The sequence below is a fragment of the Dipodomys spectabilis genome, unplaced genomic scaffold (assembly GCF_019054845.1).
Source record: "Dipodomys spectabilis isolate Male_0828 unplaced genomic scaffold, ASM1905484v1 ptg000118l, whole genome shotgun sequence".
Taxonomy (NCBI): domain Eukaryota; kingdom Metazoa; phylum Chordata; class Mammalia; order Rodentia; family Heteromyidae; genus Dipodomys; species Dipodomys spectabilis.
In genome coordinates this window covers 1,820,435-1,838,676 of record NW_024870795.1, presented here as the reverse complement: position 1 = coordinate 1,838,676, position 18,242 = coordinate 1,820,435, and the positions used below count along the sequence as shown (strand labels likewise).

The following is an 18,242-nucleotide window of genomic DNA, read 5'->3' as shown; positions in this document are numbered from 1 at the left end:
GCGGCGGCGGCGGCGGCGGCGGCGGCGGCAGCGGCGGCCCCTCCTCACCCGAACATCAGGGCCCTCCAGACCCAGGCGCCCCAACAGTATCCTTTCCACCTCCCTGCCGGCTCCCCGGCAGCCTCCGGGGGAACCCCGCCGTCCGCGGGGACCCCGCCGGGGAAGCAAGCGGCCGCTGCTCCAGCCTCCTCGCCGCCGCATCGGGCTTGGCCCGACCTTTTGGGGGGGTGGGGTGGGGTGGGGTGCCCCGGCGGCAGCATTGTGGGGACCCCGGGACCCCCGTGCGGTGCGCCGAGGGGGACACCAGCTGCACCGAGGCGCCTCTGCGGCCCTTCCCTTTTCGATCGGGGGACCCTCCCCTCTCCGCCTCCTCCTCGTTCCCTCCCGCCCCCTCCCCTCCGTCGGGCCGAATTGGCCGGTGCCCCGGACCGGCCCCTGCGGGCGAGGTTGGTGGGGTTGTGGGGGGGATCACGGCCTCCTCCCTCCAGCTCCGGGCCGCCAGCGGGGCTTGCTAGATCCCCGGATTGTCATTATTCGTACATAGTAAACTTTATTGGTAAATTTCCTGGTTGAAACGAACCAGCTGGATCCTGAGGTAAGTTGGATTTTTTTTTTTTTTTGGAAATGTACAGAAAGCATTCCCTCTGGCTATTTTTTTTTTTTTAATTTTTAATTAAGTGATTGGAGTTGTGATGTGGTTTGTGGTGGAACGCGTCCCAGGGAGGAAATGTTATACGGGACAGACACTTCCCTGTGTTTGACCTTTGTAGAGGAAGAGGAAGTTAACTGACATTACTCCGCACCCCTTCCACTTCCCCCACCCCTCAAAAAAAGTGTCACTTCTTGGAAAGCCTTTTAACAGGCTTCGCTTAGCCCTTCCGAGGCCTGATGCCCGGAGGGTACGTACCAGGGCTTCTGGTGGAAAGTCTAGTTTTGAACGTACTTTAATGTCGTGTTCCTTGCTCCGTCATAGAATTTTCAACAAGATTTTGATTGAAATCTTTGTGACCAAGTGTTTGTCACATACACACACAAAAGCCAGGGAGGAAAAAATGTGGAATTGAGAAATCCCATGGAGATTTGGAACAGTATTGCCTACCTGAGAATAGCATTTCATCATGCATCGCTCCACCCTACATCTCATGTATTTGTATAAATTGTCATTGGATGTTGGTTGTGTTGTGTTTTTGCCTTTCTACCATCGGGTATTTGACTTGTAGTGATAGCAAATTAGTCATGGCACTGAGAGCCCCAGATTATTATTCTTGTCTGTATCGATTGCTTTGAGAAGGGAAAGGCATCTCCTCCCTTCTAGAGTCATTTCAGGTCATTGTTTTGTTTCTGTCAAGTGTCATTTTCTCTGTTCTTTAAATATTGTTAGTCCACATTTTTAAGTCCAGTGTGGTGCAGAGAAAAGATAAATTCCATTCCAGTGTGATGTGTGTACTGATTTCATAATGTTTTTATCCTGCATGATTCTGTTAAGAATGGTTCACTGATAATGTTCTTAGAAAATCTGGTTGGTTCTGGTCAACATCTTTATTTTCTTTACCCATGAAGTTTAAGGTTGACTTCTTTTTCCTACTTCAAGGATTTCTTATACGTGTCTTTACTTAGTACTTTGTGAGTTTAAAATACCTAATTTTTTTATTGATTGTTTTATACTTACTAAATTTTTCATTCCTTGCGTCTTTAGATGTTTTGTCAGTTAGAAGGGAAAGGAAGCCCATATTCTGTGTTATCAATGTACAAAGTATTAAGTAGGAACTTCAATACTGTACAGTATGACATTATTTGGTGAATTTGGTGGTTTTTTGGACACAGATCTGTAACTTGATTACTGTGAACAGTAACTTCAAGTGCTTCACAAAGGAAGTACTTCTAAAAGCTGTGAGTTGGTTGCATCTTAAAAGTATTAGCGCTGTAACAGTTTTCTTTTTTTAATAAAAGGAGCAATTATTAAACATGAATGAATTTATTTCTATTGGCAATCACTTTAAAATCCATTTGTGGTAATGTTGGATACTTAGTTTTATGTGGCTTTATTTTGCCTCATGTCATTGAAGCTAAAATCTTCCTCTATATCAATTCTTGTTACCTTTGCTTTACCCACAGAAAGTTTACAATTGTTAAAATCCACTTACATAAATGGAAAATGAAGTAGAGGTTACAGATTCCATCAGAGTACATCAGTGGTAACTGGTAACGTGGAATTGATTAGCAATGTATTTAAGTAGAGCAATTCTGCTTTTCTAACGAGAGAATGTGAAGATTTGTGTTTGCAAGTGCTCATCATGCAATAAATTGATAACACCCAAGCAGTGTGTCTGGAGTGCAGTGCTAGAGTTGCTTGTTCCACGACTTGACTAGATTTTTTGTTCCTCAAAATATGTGGATACAGTTATTGCATCAGATTCAATGTTGCATGTGTGTAAATGTCATAGTGAAACCCCTTTGTACAGTCAACATAGGTTAGCAAAAAAATAAGTTCAGATGATATTTTAAATTTGTAAAAATACTCAAAGGAGATTTGCATAGTAAAGTGCCTTTGATTTGTACTTAGTGTTCAAGTGACAAATTAGGAATGAAGTGTTGGATTTAAGTATGAACTGAAATCAGCTTAAATTGACATCAGTTTTGCATGGCAAGGCTGGTGAGACCCTTTCAAAGAGAAAGAGTTTCTTGATTTCAGAGTCAAAAGGATGAGGCCTGCAAGAGGGTGGGCTGAGATGAGGGCTTGAAGTAAACTGATATGAAAAGCTAATATAAGGGAGAAATATGCTTAGAATGTTTATAACATAAGCCATTGTGAAACTTATAGCTGATGAAAATGGCACTTCCAAATATTTGTTTTGACTCAAATGGTAGAACACTTTCTTAGCAAGCTTGTGGCCCTGAGGTCAGTTCCCAGTACTGTAGAAAATAAAACCAAAAAAATGCCTTGAAATCTCACTGCAGTTTTCCAGTATGAGATTGAGAAAGGCTCGGTTGAGAATCTTAATTAACTTTTTTTCTAGTTGACAGAAAGTCTTGCTTACATTTTTTAGGGTGCTTCTGGGTCTGCATTAAAAGCCTAGTTATTCAGATTGAAGTTGTTCACTTTTTTGATAATTCAAGAGAAATGGGTTTGAATCCAGGTGTCCGAGTAGTTATGACTTAATTTTGCAGTGTATTATAAACACACAGTGTTCTCTCTATTTATACAGAAAGACTTCAGGGTATAATTTCTCTCAAGGCTGCTGACACTTCTGGGGAGTCTAGTTACTGTTTTGGGGCAGCCAGTTTAGATAAGCAAATCAGACAGTGGGTTCTTTCCAAGAACTAAATTAGGTAAAGGTCTGTGCTAGTCCGAAAATGACCCATGTGTCCTTAACTATTTTGTCATAGGTTTTAAGACAAAAGTTAAAAAGTTTTAAAGTTTTGCTTGAGGTGTAATTTTCCTTTTTTCTTTTTTTTTAATCCCACTATTGACTTTCAGTTTTGTCTTACAGTCCAAAGTCAGTAACATTGCTGTTTTTTTGTCTCTGCTAAAGCTAGATCTGAATAGTAGTACCAGTGGCATCCATTTTTGAGGGCCTAGTGTTCTGGGAGTAGTGCATGGTTTTCATTGATTTCCCCAAGTATTCTAATAAAATAGGTAAGGTCACCATTTTACAGATGAGGGTACTGAAAGTGAAGTTAGCTGTTTCCACAGTTTACCTGCCTTAATAAAAAGGTGGTCTATGAGTCTCAGACTGTTGTGACTGACTCCAAGCCCAAGGGGCCCTCTTTTTATTAGATTGCTTCTCACCCAGCCTGCATGTGGGGCTGGAAGGAAACTCTCCTATCTTGAGAGCTAGGGGAAAGTATACAGAAAAGAAGCTCTGTGGAGTAATTGAAAACACGGTGGTACTATACCTTTTCTTTCTTTTTTTTTTTTTTGTTGGTCATGGGGCCTGAACTCTGGGCTTGGGCTCTGTCCCTCACTCAGATCTTCAACTCAAGGCTAGCGCTCTGCCACTTGAGCCACAGCGCCACTTCCAGCTTTTTCTGCTTTTGTGGTGCTGAGGAATTGAACCCAGGGCCTCATGCATGCAAGGCAAGCACTCTACTACTGAGCTACCTTCCCAGACCCTGGACCTTGTTTTAATTAGTTTATAACCACATACTTCTGGACAAGTAGGTTATCTTCACTTCATTGAGTCTTAAGGTGTAGGCTCTCCACAGTTGATTCAGCTCATTTTTCCTTGTTCAGTAGTCAACATGACCTCCAAGCAAAATACTATTCCAATTAGCACCCAGAATCTGTAGCTCCTACGGTAGTCAGCAGTTTCTCTAAGCCCCACCATCAGGAAAGTGTCAAATGTGTGTGTGTGTGTGTGTGTGTGTGTGTGTGTGTGTGTGTATGGGTTTTTTTTTTTTTTTTTGGTTCTGTTTTGTTTTTTGTCGGCCGTGGCCTGAAGTCAGGACCTGGGTGCCATCTCTCAGCTCTTCAGCCCAAACTAACCCTCTACCACTTCAGCCACAGCGCTACTTCTGGCTTTTTCTGCTTATGTGGTGCTGAGGAATTAAACCCAGGGCCTCATGCCTGCAAGGCAAAGCATTCTACCACTGAGCCACCTTCCCAGCCCCAAGAGTGTAAAATATTGAGTGTAGATCCTCATGTAGGAGAGAGGGAGCCAGTATAAGATGGAGATAGAAGCTGGGCACTGGTGGCTCACGCCTGTAATCCTAGCTACCCAGGAGGCTGAGATCTGAGGATCGAGTATCAAAGCCAGGTTCAAAGCCAGCCCAGGCAGGAAACTCCATGAGTCTTATCTCCAATAAACCTCTAGAAAACCCGGAAGTATTGCTGTGGCTCAAGTGGTAGAGTACTCGCCTTGAGCTAAAGAGTGCAGGGACAGCACCCAAGCCCAGAGTTCAAGCCCCACGAGTGACACACACACACACACACACACACACACACACACACACACACACACACACACACACACACACACAAGATGGAGATAGAGAAGGGAGAAAAGTTACTCAGATGCAGTTCATATGTAGCTATTCCCTGCCCTTGATTTTTTTTTTCTTTTTGTCAGTTGTGGGGGCTGAACTCTGGGTCTGGGTGCTGTCCCTTGACTCTTAAGCTCAAGGCTAGCACCCTACCACTTGAGCCATAGTGCCACTTCTGGTTTTTTCCTGCTTATGTGGTGCTGAGGAGTCAAACCCAGGGCCTCATGCATGCAAGACAAGCACTCTACCACTGAGCCAACTTCCCAGCCCCCGTAGATTGACAGGTTTTAAAGGGAGCTTTTTTTTTTTTAAACCAAACTGTGACTTTAAAAATTTATTTATTTATTTATTTTTGCAAGTCCTGGGGCTCGAACTTGGGGCCTATGCACTGGCTCTGAGCTTCTTTTGCTCAAGGCCAGCACTCTACCACTTGAGCCACTTCTGACTTTTTCTGTGTATGTCATACTGAGGAATTGAACCCAGGGCTTCCTGCATGCAAGGCAAGCACTCTACCACTAAGCCACATTCCCAGCCCCAAACTATGACCATTTAAACCCTAAGTGCCACTGTTTTCTTTTCCTCATTGGAGTCTCTGATAAGATTTTTTTTTTTTTATTTTTTTTTTATTTTTTATTTATTTATTTTTTATTTTTGCTTATGTGGTGCTGAGGAATCGAACCCAGGGCCTCTGGCATGCAAGGCAAGCGCTCTACCACTGAGCCAACTTCCCAGCCCCTGATAAGATTTTTTTTAAAAAAGGTCCATCTTGTAAGAAATGTTTCAAAAACCATGTTTTATATCATAATGGAGAGGGTTACCACCTTCTTAGTCATTTATGTTGGGACTTTAGTATGTGGTAAGTTTATAAATTCATTTGTTCATTTATTTAGCAACTACTGTATATTAGACTGATAATAGCTTTAGGCCTGGGAACTGAGACTGACTGGGGGTATGGTTCCAGTAGTTGAGCGCCTTTCTAGCAGATTTAAGGACTTCTAAAACAACAACAAAACAAAAACACAAAAACAAAAGCTCAGATGAGATCTTGACACTCAGTGGACTTAGTTTAGACAACACTATGAAGTGAGCTACAGTGATAAGTCCTCTATGAATCTTGTTTGGGTAAGAAAGAGTTATGGCTTTATAGACATTGACATCTGAGTAAAATTAGAAAGATGAGTAAGAATTAACCCAGGTCTACTTAGCTTTTCCTCTCCAGCTGACTTTTCCTAATTCCATTGGTGATATTGATGCACAGAAATTTTAATAAATGGATTTCAGTCATGTTTCAAGTTTCTTTTTGCAGGAGCAGGAAAACTAGAGGAACAATCTATAATTGCTAAAGATTGATGATAATCGAGAAGTTAAGTGTATTAGGAGGAGATAGATAATGAATCCTGGTAGTCTTCCCACTTTATCCCATAAAATCCCTGCCCTTTTGATGTTAGACTTTGGCCTGGAGAAACAGAACCCATTAGCCTTAAAATAAAAGATTTCTCTTGGAATATTGAGAAATCCTGGATTTGAGTTTGGGCTTTAGTTTTTCTCTTCCATTTTAATAGGGGTGTTAAATTGATTTTAGTCTGGTCCCATTAATTACTTGAGGCGTCAGTTTTCCTTTAAAACATTTATTTAGTGACTTTATGAATTACAGTGGCTTATGATTCCGGACATTATGCTTTGAGGTTTTTTGTTTGTTTTGTTTTTAGTTGTACTGGATTTTGAACTCAGGGCCTTGTGCTTGCTCAGCTTTCTTGATTGTCTGGCATTCTTATCATTTGAACTATGTCTCCAGCCCAGGTTTTTTTGCTGGTTAGTTGTCTTCTCTTTTTTGATACTAGGGATCAAACCTAGGACGTTGCACTTGCTAGGCTAAGTGCTTTGTCACTGAGCTATATCTCAGCCCTTGCTGGTTATTTTGTAGGTGGAGTCTCATGGATGTTTCTGCCTAGGCTGGCCTCAAGCTGAGACCTTTTGAGATCTTAGTCTCCTATACGTAACAAAGATGATAGAGTGAGCCAGTGGCACCAGGCTGAAGTTTGTTTTCATCCTTCGGGTGTAGGAGAAAGATTAGTAGTATTGTTGTCTGGTGGACAACGGACATTTGTGTGGCAGCATATTGATGATGGACGTATGTAAACATTATTAGATGAGAGGCAAAATAGCCTTGCTCATATAAGAAGGCTTTACCTTTTGGTTATTATTATTGGGTTTGGTTATAGAGACTAAAATACTTTTAACCATTAAGATTATGGTGAGCCGGATTCTAGTGGCTCATGCCTGTAATCCGGCTGATTTGAGGATGGTGGTTTGAAGCCAGCCCAGTCAGGAAAAGTCTGAGACTCCATTTAACCACCAGAAAACCAGAAGTGGCGCTGTGGTTGAAAGTGGTAGAGTGCTAGCCTTGAGTGAAAAAGCTTAGGCACAGTGCCCAAGCCCTGAGTTCAAGCTCCAGGACTGACTCCTCAAAAAAGATTATGGTTAGGAGAGGGGCACCGGTGGCTCACGCCTGTAGTCCTAGCTACTCAGGAGGCTGAGAACTGAGAATCATGGTTCGTGAAACTTTTATTTTCCAGAAAACTGGACTCTTAACTTCCAGAAAACTGGAAGTGGCGCTTCCTAGTGGTTTATTGGAGATGAGTCTCACGGGCTTTCTTGTCGGCTGTCTTTGAACCGTGATCCTCAGATCTCAGCCTCCTCAGTAGCTAGGATTACAGGCGTGAGCCACCAGCGCCTGGCAATTATGGTTAGTTTTGGTTTGAGGCTATAAAATTGCAGTGATCAATGGCTAGCTTACTCTGGTTGAGACAGTAGTTTATATGAAGGGAAGCTCAGGAAAAAACTGATGAGATGCCATTTATTTTTACTCTAGGAATAATACCTTGAACTAATGTAATGGGAAACTATTTCCTGATTATTGGCCAGCCATGTGAATTGAAACAGTGAGTAAATGGCCTGAAATGTACAGGAATATTTCAGGATCCTAAGCTAGTTCTTTCTGAATTTCAGATAGATGTGTGTGTATGTATGTAAATGTATGTGTGTGTGTGTGTGTGTGTGTGTGTGTGTTTTCCTACGTGTGTATGTATATGCGTGCCAGTACTGGGGCTTTTGAGCTTAAAGTGTGGGCACTGTCCCTTAGCTTTGTTGCACACTACCACTTGAGCTACAACTCCACTTTCTACTGTTGGTGCTTAATTAGAGATAATAGTCTCACAGACTTTTAACTGAGATCCTGAGATCTCAGACTCCTAAATAGCTAGAATTACAGGCATGAGCCACCGGTGCTTGACTTAGATTTCTTATAGTTCCTTGGCTTATTGCCACCCCGGAGTTTTAAACTCCTCAGCTGAAATTTAAAGTAGTTTAAATGTTTTAATTACATTGGAAAATTTTCATTAAAAAATTGTAGCCCCTCTGTATGGTATTTTCACAATAAAAAAAATTAAACAGGGAGTAATTTTGTACTTTTTCGAGTCCAGTATATGCTGCCTGACTCAAGAATTTGCATTTTTGTTCATAGAACATAAGATCCATGAAGGCAGAGATTTTTGTCTGTTTTGTTCACTGTAGACTTGCCAGTACTTAGAATAATGGCCAGCATATAGACAGTAGGCAGTCTGCAAATATTTTTTTTTAAAGGAAATGTTGATTAAATAAGTTGAAAATAAATAAATTGGTTTTTTTTTTTTTTTTTTTGGGTCTGGTCGTGGGGCTTGAACTCTGGGCTTGGGCGCTGTCCCTCAGCTCTTCAGCTCAAGGCTAGCGCTCTACCACTTGAGCCACAGTGCCACTTATGGCTTTCTTCTTTTTGCTTATGTGGTGCTGAAGAATCGAACCCAGGGCCTCATGCATGCAAGGCAAGCGCTCTACCACTGAGCCGTCTTCCCAGCCCGAAATTAAATAAATTGTATAAATTAAATTAGTGGTACTAATATGTAACAAATGAAAATAGTTAATTTCTTCTTTTATTTTTTGCAGTACTAAGTATCCAACTCACGGCCTTGGGTAGCTAGGCAGGTTGTCTGTCATCCAGCTCTATCCTTGGCCCTTGTAATATCCTTTGAGATAGAATAGCATTTACCAAGTTTACTGAATTGACTGATTTGTGTATAGATACCGAGGATTAGGGTTAGTGTAAAGGCTAAAGAGGAACAACATCTAAATTTTATGATTATAAGAGTAAATAAAACAGGAAATTTTAAAGTAGGAAAGAAGGGAAGTAAAAATCACCTAGTTAAGATCTGGTTGTGCCTGTAATACTAGCTACTCAGGAGACTGAGATCTGAGGATCACAGATCAAAGTCAGCCTAGGCAGGAAAGTCTGTGGGACTCTTATCTCCAACTAACCACCAGAAAATCGGAAGTGGCACTGTGGCTCAAGTAGTAGAGTGCTTGCCTTGAACTGAAGAGCTGAGGGACAGGCCCAGGCCCAGAGTTCAAGCCCCAAGACCAACCCTCCCCCCCCCCCCCAAAAAAAAAATCACCTTTAAAAAAACAACCTTTTTCCTTTTATCTGTCTGAAGTACTAGCTAGGGCTTGAACATAGGCCTTGAGCTTTCTAGTAGGTAAGAGTTCTACCAGGGAGTTGGTACACTACCAGCTCTTTATTTTGTTACTTATCTTTGAACAGGAAGGGCTTTTGGGGAGGGGGTGGACAGTATTGGATTTTTTTTGTTTGTGTTTGTTTTTAAATTTTTCTGTGTGTGTGGGGGGGAGGGGCAGGGGTTGAACTCAGGGCCTGGGCACTATCCCTAAGCTTTTTTGTGCAAGGCTAGCATTCTGTCACTTTGAGCCACTACCATTTTTGGTTTTCTGGTGATTAATTGGAGATAAAAGAGCGTTACTAACTTTCCTGCCCAGGCTGGCTTTGAACCACAGTCCTCAGATCTCAGCCTCCTGAGCCACCAGCACCTGGCTCTAGTATTAGGCTTTAACTCCTGTTCCAAGTTACTTATGTTTCGGTGCCGGTACTGGGGCTTGAACTCAGGGCCTGTGTGATGTCCCTTAGAGTTTTTTGCTCAAGGCTGGCACGCCACCACTTGAACTACTCTTGTATTTCCATTTTCTTGCTGTTAATGAGAGATAAATCTTCACATCTCAACTTCCTAAGTAGGTATTACAGGCATGAGCCACTTATGCTCAGCTGGTCCATTGGTTTGTTTATTTATTAGCTCTGGTTATTTTTGAAATAGAGTTGCTTTTTGCTGAGGCTGCCCTGAACTATAATCCTTCTATTTATGCTTCCTAGTATACTAGGATAACAGCCATGCACCACCATGCTTAGCTTTTTTTGCTGAGAAAAGGCTTCTTGTAAACTTTCTTTTTTGCCTTGGGCTATGCCAGAACTATGACTCCCTCTTTATTTCAGTTTCCAGCATAGCTGGATGACAGGTGCATACCACTATACCCAGCTTTTCATTTAGATGGGTTTGGTGACTTTTTGCCCAGGTTAGTCTCTTAACTGCTATCTGGCCAATCTTTGCCTCCTGAGTAGCTAGAGTTACACACATGAGCCACAAGTGCCTATCCAGAAAGTGCTTTTGAATGATCAATTTGGACTATAACTATGATTTCTTGGGGATATCATTTCAGCCTAGGTATATAGATCAGAAATTAATGTGGGGGCTGAGAATATGGCTTAGTGGTAGAATGCCTGCCTAGCATGCACAGAGCCCTGGGTTTGATTCCTCAGCACTACATGCACAGAAAAAGCCAGAAGTAGCCCGATGGCTCAAGTGGTAGAGCACTAATCTTGAGCAAAAAGAAGCTCAGGGATGGTGCTTAGGCCCTGAGTTCAAGCCCCAGGGCTGGCAAAAAAAAAAAAAAAAAAAAAATAATGTAATGACAACTTAGAGAGAAGCTCAAACTTTTATCAGTAAACAAAACATTTTTTGAGTTATTGTGCCTGTAACTTTTTATAATATTGAAACAATGTAAGCACTTTCCCCCCCTTTTGAATCCAGCTTCATCAATATGTTCAAGTATACCAAATTTAAAAAAAAAAACCTAGTGGCCAGAGTGGCATTTGTTAGTTACAATTTGTAGTGTAGTGCAGTGTCTCATTGTTTGTTAGTTACAATTTGTAGTGTAGTCCGGTGTCTCATTGTTTTCAGGAAGTGTTACTATTCCAAGAAGTGAAGTATGGAAAGAAGAAATACCATAAAGGGTGTTATCCTTATTTGGGACTAGGAAACTGAAATGAAGTAGGGGAACAAACAATTTTAGAATGAAAAGTAGTGGAAATATTGAGTCTAGCCAGATTTATGTAGTTTTTTTTTTGGTCGGTCATTGGGCTTGAACTCTGGGCCTGGGTGCTGTCCCTGAGCTCTTCATTTCAAGGCCAGCACTCTACCACTTGAGCCACCTCCGGTTTTCTGGTGGTTAACTGGAGATGAGAGTCTGATGGACTTTCCTGCCGGGGCTGGCTTTGAACCATGATCCTCAGAGCTCAGCCTCCTTAGTAGCTTGGATTATATTTGTGAGCCACTGGTGCCTGGCTTTTTGTTTTTTTGTTTTTTTTTTTTAATTGACAATGAGGACTTAACCTTTAAATTAGAATAGAGGAATGTAAGGAAGTCTATGTTGAATGAATCCTGAATTCCCTTTCTCTTTTCCTTCTCTTGCACATGCTAGGCAAGTAGTTGCTGACAAGCTACCTCTCTGCCCTGATTCTTGACCTTTTCATTTGTTTTTTAAACTAGGCCCCAGAAAATAATATATAAGAAACAGCTTGAATGGGATAGTGAACTGAAAAAGAAAGCAGGCAAGAATGAGTTTGACTATAATCAGTGTTTGGGTGGTCAGAGGAATAACATGAGCAAAGATGGGAGCCTGAAACAAGTATGGTGTATGCTGAATTCTAAATCCTGATCTGTGATTAAAATAGAGGATTCTGGTAGAAGAGTCAAGCTATGGATCTAGATTAAGGAAGCTAGATGATGGACCTTGATTGTTAAGACTTCACCAGTATACATGCTAGGCAAGCAGTCTATCACTGAGCTGTATCCCTAGGGGCCTCCCTTTCCCTCCCTCCACCGCCTGTCCCCCCCCCTCGCACCCTCCCTCCCCACTTTTTTTTTTTCGTTTTTTTTTTTTGGTACCAGTCCTGGGGCTTGAACTCAGGGCCTGGGCACTGCCCCTAAGTTTTCATGCTCAAAGCTCAAAGTGCACTATGGCTTGAGCCATAACTCCACTGCTGGCTTCTTTTTGGTAGTTAATTGGAGTTCAAGTCTCAAGGGCTTTTCCATCGGGGCTTTTGATCACAGTTTGATTAAGAGTTTGAAGTAGCTAGGATTACGGGCATGAACCGCTGGTGGCCTGCTCAAAGTTTATTCTTTCTGGAAAGAAAGAATCAGTAGCTTAGTATATATATATCATCACTTCACTATAAAATCCAAACCACACAGTCAACAGAAGGTCTCCTGAGCAAGCAAAGAAAGAATGGGATATGTGAAAAATACTATACCTGCTTCTCTTCTGAAGAGGCTCACTACATCCAGAGTCACTCAGCAATGTTCCTAGATGCTAATACTTTTGTGTTGAGATACATAATATGATGAATAATAATAGATCAAAACTGTTTCTATAACATAAGAGCATTTCATTTCAGCAGATGTGTTTCTCTGAAGAGTCAGTAGTTTAAGAACAAATAGGATTTAATGATCCTATATTTCAGAGCAGAGAGCAAAAGTCTGCTATGTTTGTCTGTCCTTATATGATAATTCCATCAAAAAACTTCACATGCAGTATTCTATCCATCAGTGCTGTGCAAGAGATATGTAGTATAAGCCATGTAGGTAAATGCTACATTTTGTAGTAGCCACATTAAGAACAGGTGGAAATTTTAATTTTATTTAACTCTGATATACGAAATACAGTAATGTCCCATTTTTTTGGAAGCTTTATTGAAATTTAAATATTATGTTAGCCAGTTAGAGCATACATGTCATTGGTTTAGTAGATTCAAAACCATTTGCAATTGGGTGCTGGTGGCTCACACTTGTTATCCTAGCTACTAAGGAGGCTGAGATTGTGGTTCACCAGCCCAGGCAGGAAAGTCTATGAGACTTTTTTTTCTTGGGTCGGGTCGTGGGGCCTGAACTCTGGGCCTGGGCACTGTCCCTGAGCTCTTCAGCTCAAAGCTAGCACTCTACCACTTGAGCCACAGCATCACTTCCGGCTTTTTTTTTTTTTTGCTTATGTGGGGCTGAGGAATCGAACCCAGGTCCTCATGCATGCAAGCACTCTACCACTGAGCCACCTTCCCAGCACCTATGAGACTCTTTTTTTTGTTTGTGTTTTTGGTCTGGTCATGGTCCTAAACTCTGGACCTGGGCGCTGTCCCTCAGCTCTTCAGCTCAAGGCTAGCACTCTACCACTTGAGCCACGGCACCACTTTCGCTTTTTTGTTTTTTCTTATGTGGTGCTGAGGAATCGAACCCAGGGCCTCATGCATACAAGGCAAGCGCTCTACCACTAAGCCACCTTCCTAGCCTGTCCTATGAGACTCTTATCTCCAGTTAACTACCAGAAAACTGGAAGTGGCGCTGCGGCTCAAGTGTTAGAGTGCTGACCTTGACCTGAAGAGCTTAGGGACAGTGCCCACGCCCAGAGTTCAAGCCTTTGACCGACAAAAAAGAAAAAAAAATGCAAATAGTACACCATCACACAATTTTAAAACTTTTTTTTTTTTAATCACCCCCAAAGAAATACATTTTGTCTTTTTTTTTTTTTTGATGATGGTTGTGGGGCTTGATCTCTGGGCCTGGGCGCTTGTCCCTCAGCTCTTCAGCTCAAGGCGAGCGCTCTACCACTTGAGCTACAGCACCACTTCCAGTTTTCTAGTGGTTAATTGGAGATAGGAGTCTCACGGTCTCTCCTGCCCGGGCTGGCTTTGAACCGCGATCCTCAGATCTCAGCCTCCTGAGTAGCTAGGATTGCAGGCGTGAGCCACCAGCCCCTGCTACATTTTATCTTTTTTTTTGTCAGTCATGCGGCCTGAACTCAGGGCCTGGTGTTGTCCCTCAGCTCTTCATCTCAAGCCTAACACTCTACCACTTGAGCCACAGCGCCACTTCTGTGGTACTAAGGAATTGAACCCAGGGACTCATGCATGCAAAGCAAGCACTCTATCACTGATCCACTTTACCAGCCCCCCCAAAGAAATACATTTCTCAGTTTTTCCTAGTGCTTCTTACTCTAGCCAATCTACCATTATGGACATTCCATATGAATGGAATGACTCAAAATGTGCTCTTTTGCTTATTTCTTTCAGCATAATATTTTCAAGGATCATCTGTGTTGTGGCATGTATCAGTGCTTTTTTTTTTCCTGTGAAGTCATATTTCATGTACCACATTTTCTTTGTTAATTTATTAGTGGATATTTGGTTGTTTTCAACTTTTTGGCTTGTTTGATAGTGAATCATCAAAAAGTTGGATAAGGTTTTTGGCTATGAATAATGTTGCTGTGAACATTCATAAATATTTTTATGTGGGCACGCATGCTTTAATTTTTCTAGTATATATTTAGGAGCACAGTTGCAGAGTTTTATGAGGTAGCTCTATGTTTGTTTTGAGGAACCTCTAAACTGTGGACCAAAGTGGCTATGACATCACATGCATACCTTTACTTACATTTCAGGGTGTGAGAGTTCCACTTTATCTACTTCCTTAGCAATTCTTGTTATCTGTCTTTTATTAAAGGCCTTCCTAGTTGTTGGAAAGTGGTATACCATTATGGTTTTGATTTGCATTTCCACAAGGGCTAATGATTTTAACAGCTTTTCACAATGCTTATTGGCTATTTGTCATCTGTAGAAAATTATCTGTTCAAATCTTTGTTCACTTTTTATTTTGGATTTTTACTTATTTACTTATTTTTGCTGCTGGATATTGAACCCAGAGCCTTCCCCCCCTTGATGCTGGTTTTGGGGTTTGAACTCAAAGACTGGTGCTATTCCTGAGCTTTTTTCAAGGCTAGTGCTCTACCACTTGAGCCACAGTTATTCTTTGGGCTTTTTGATAATTAATTGGAAATGAGAGTCTCACAGACTTGGCCTACCTGGAACTAACTTTGAATTGGAATCTCATATCTCAGCCTCCTGAGTAGCTGGGATTACTGGTGTGAGCCACCATTGCTGGGCTCCAGTATTTTATTTGTATTGTTGACTTAAGTGTTCTCTGTGTATTTTGGATATAAGTTCTTTATCTAGATACAAGACTTTCAAATTATCCCATTTAGTAGGTTGTCTTGATAATGTCTTTGGAGATACAAAAGTTTTAATTCTGATTAAGTGTAATTAGTCTTTTTTTCTCTTACTATTTGTCTCTAAGGACTTTGCCTAACCCCAAGTGCTTTTTTCTAAGAGTTTTATAATGTACTTATGTATTTATTTTTTGTCGTCTGGGGCTTGAACTCAGGGCCTGGGCTCTTTCCCTGCACCCTTCAGCTCAAGGTAAGCACGCTTGACACCACCACTTCTGGTTTTCTAGTGGTTTATTGGAGATAAGAGTCTCATGGAGTTTCCTGCCCAGGCTGGCTTTGAACCGTCATCCACAGATCTCGGCCTCCTGAGTAGCTAGGATTATAGGTGTGAGCCACCAGTGCCTGGTGAGTTGTATAATTTGTTACATTTAGGTATTTGATTCATTTCAAGTTAATTTTGGTGTGTGATGTTAAGGTAGTATTTGAATTCAACTTTATACATTATGGTACTGGGCTTAGCTCAGGACTTTGCATTTCTTAGACAGGCACTCTGTAGCTATAGCCATGTTTCTGGCTCCCTCCCACTTTATATTTTAGCATATCCAGTTATCCATTATTTGGAAGGAAGTTGTCTATCATTTGAGGAGGAAGTATTTTGCTCATTGAATTTTCTTTTTCTTTTTTTTTGGGGGGGGTCCAGTTGTGGTCCTGAACTCTGGGCCTGGGCGCTGTCCCTCAGCTCTTCAGCTCAAGGCTAGCGCTCTACCACTTGAGCCACTGCACCACTTCTGGCTTTTTTTTTCTGCTTATGTGGTGCTGAGGAATTGAACTCAGGGCCTCAGGCATGCAAGGCAAGCGCTCTACCACTGAGCCACCTTCCCAGCCCCTCATTGAATTTTCTTGACACCTGGTTAAAGTAATTTGTATTTATTGAAAAAACATATAATGAAAGAAAAATTCATTGGTTGATTTGTACAAGTTGAACTAAGGAGCAAGAAAAAGACTAGGAGAGTAGAAATAGCTTCACAGATATATATGATATATATGTATTTTATACATATAACTGTGTACATGTACATGTGTGTGCACGTACATATAAATGTATACATTCATGTATATGTATATATGTGTATAAACATATATGTATATGTGCATGTATATATACATTTTTATGCCAGTTCTGGGGCTTGAATTCAGGGCTTGGGCACTGTAACTGAGCTTTTTATGTACTGTTTTATAATCCATTAAGTACTTGAAATTTACTGAGGTATGCTGTTTATAAAATCTATTGAATCTAAACTTTGGCCATTTCTTTCTTAAAATTTCAAATCTACAAAACAGAACTACTCATAAGAACAAGAGAGTCTGAACTCTGTGTGTGTGTGTGTGTGTGTGTGTGTGTGTGTGTGTGTGTGTGTGTGTGTGTTTATGCGCACATGTGTATGTCAGTACTGAGGCTTGAACTTGGCCTGGGCATTGAGTTCAAGCTTAGCTTTTTCCACTCAAGGATGGTGCTTGGCCACTTGAGCCACACCTCTACTTCTGGCTTTTTGCTGGCTAATTGTTGATAAAAGAGAGTCTCATAGACTTTTTTATTCAGGCTGGCTTCGAACTGTTGTGCTCAGATCTTAGCCTTTTGATCAGCTAGAATTACAGGCGGACCCATAGTTTCTCGGCTCTTTTTTTTTATTATTGTTCCTCGGGCTTATGTTCAGGACTTTTTGCTCATTTAGCTGGCTTGCTCAGCTAGCTCTCTACCACACTTCCAGACTTCCATTTTGCTAGTTAATGGGAGAAAGAGTGTCACAGACTTCTTTCTGGCTTAGCTTTGAAATATGGGGCTGGGAAGGTGGCTCAGTGGTAGAGTGCTTGCCTTGCATGCATGAGGCCCTGGGTTCAATTCCTCAGCACCACATAAGCAAAAAGAAAAAAGCCGGAAGTGGCGCTGTGGCTCAAGTGGTAGAGTGCTAGCCTTGAGCTGAAGAGCTCAGGGACAGTGCCCAGGCCCAGAGTTCAGGCCCTACGACTGGACCCAAAAAAAAAAAAAAAGAAATATGTATGATCCTCAGATCTCAGCCTCCTGAGTAGCTAGAATTACAAGTGTGAGCCACTGGTCCCTGGCTAGGATTTATTACTACTTTTTTTTTGTTTTTGGTCGGTCATGGGGCTTGAACTCTGAACTCTGTTGCTGTCCCTGTGCTCTTCAGCTCAAGGCGAGCGCTCTACGGCTTGAGCCACAGCTCTACTTCTGGTTTTCTAGTGGTTTATTGAAGATAAGAGTCTCACAGACTTTTCTGCCCGGGCTGTCCTTGAACCGTGATCCTCAGATCTCAGCCTTCTGAATAGCTAGGATTACAGGCATGAGCCACTGGCACCCGGCTTATACTACGTTTTAAATAAAGATTTTCCGGGGCCGGGGTAGTCAGTAAAGTTACACAAGACTGTTTGAAGGGTGTTGTCATAGATCATAAGATAGTTTTCTAAGTTGGAAGAAGGGAGTTTGGAGATTTCCTGGTCCAGCTTCCTTCCCCCCCTTTCCTTTGCCCCAGAGGTTGAGGTAGGATGGGGATGGGTGGGAGGGGAAGGGGATTGTCTAAACATCACATTTTTTTTTTTTTAATTTAATTTTATTTTATTTGAGTAAACATCACATTTTTGCCAACTTTGATTTGAGATGTTTAGTAACATTGACCTAATAGAATAACAAAGATCCTCTTTTTCTTGTAATGGTCTTGATTTGGATAGTAAGTTACTGTCACCCCACCTGGTCACCCCAGCTTAGAAAATTAGGGCCACCCCCCTCTCTGTAGCTGGGCATTGGTGGCTCACGCCTGTAATCATAGCTACTCAGGAGGCTGAGATCTGATGATCATGGTTCAAAGCCAAGCCTGGGCAGGAAAGTCTGTGAGACTTTTAACTCCAATTAACCACCAAAAAATTGCAAGTGGTGTGGCTGAAGTGGTAGAGTACTCGCCTTGAACTGAAGAGCTGAGGGATAGCACCCAAGCCCCGAGTTGAATCCCCCATGACTGACCCAAAAAAACACAAAA

At 41.7% G+C, this 18,242-nt stretch overlaps 1 protein-coding gene across 1 annotated transcript in view; it reads left to right on the top strand.

The window, feature by feature from the left end:
- Nucleotides 1-18,242, top strand: part of Eif4g3 (eukaryotic translation initiation factor 4 gamma 3) — a 239,339-nt gene continuing 221,097 nt past the window's right edge. Inside the window, exon 1 of the mRNA XM_042688417.1 lies at nt 1-86. The gene's annotated coding sequence lies outside the window, so the exon portion shown is untranslated. The remainder of the gene's footprint in view (nt 87-18,242) is intronic.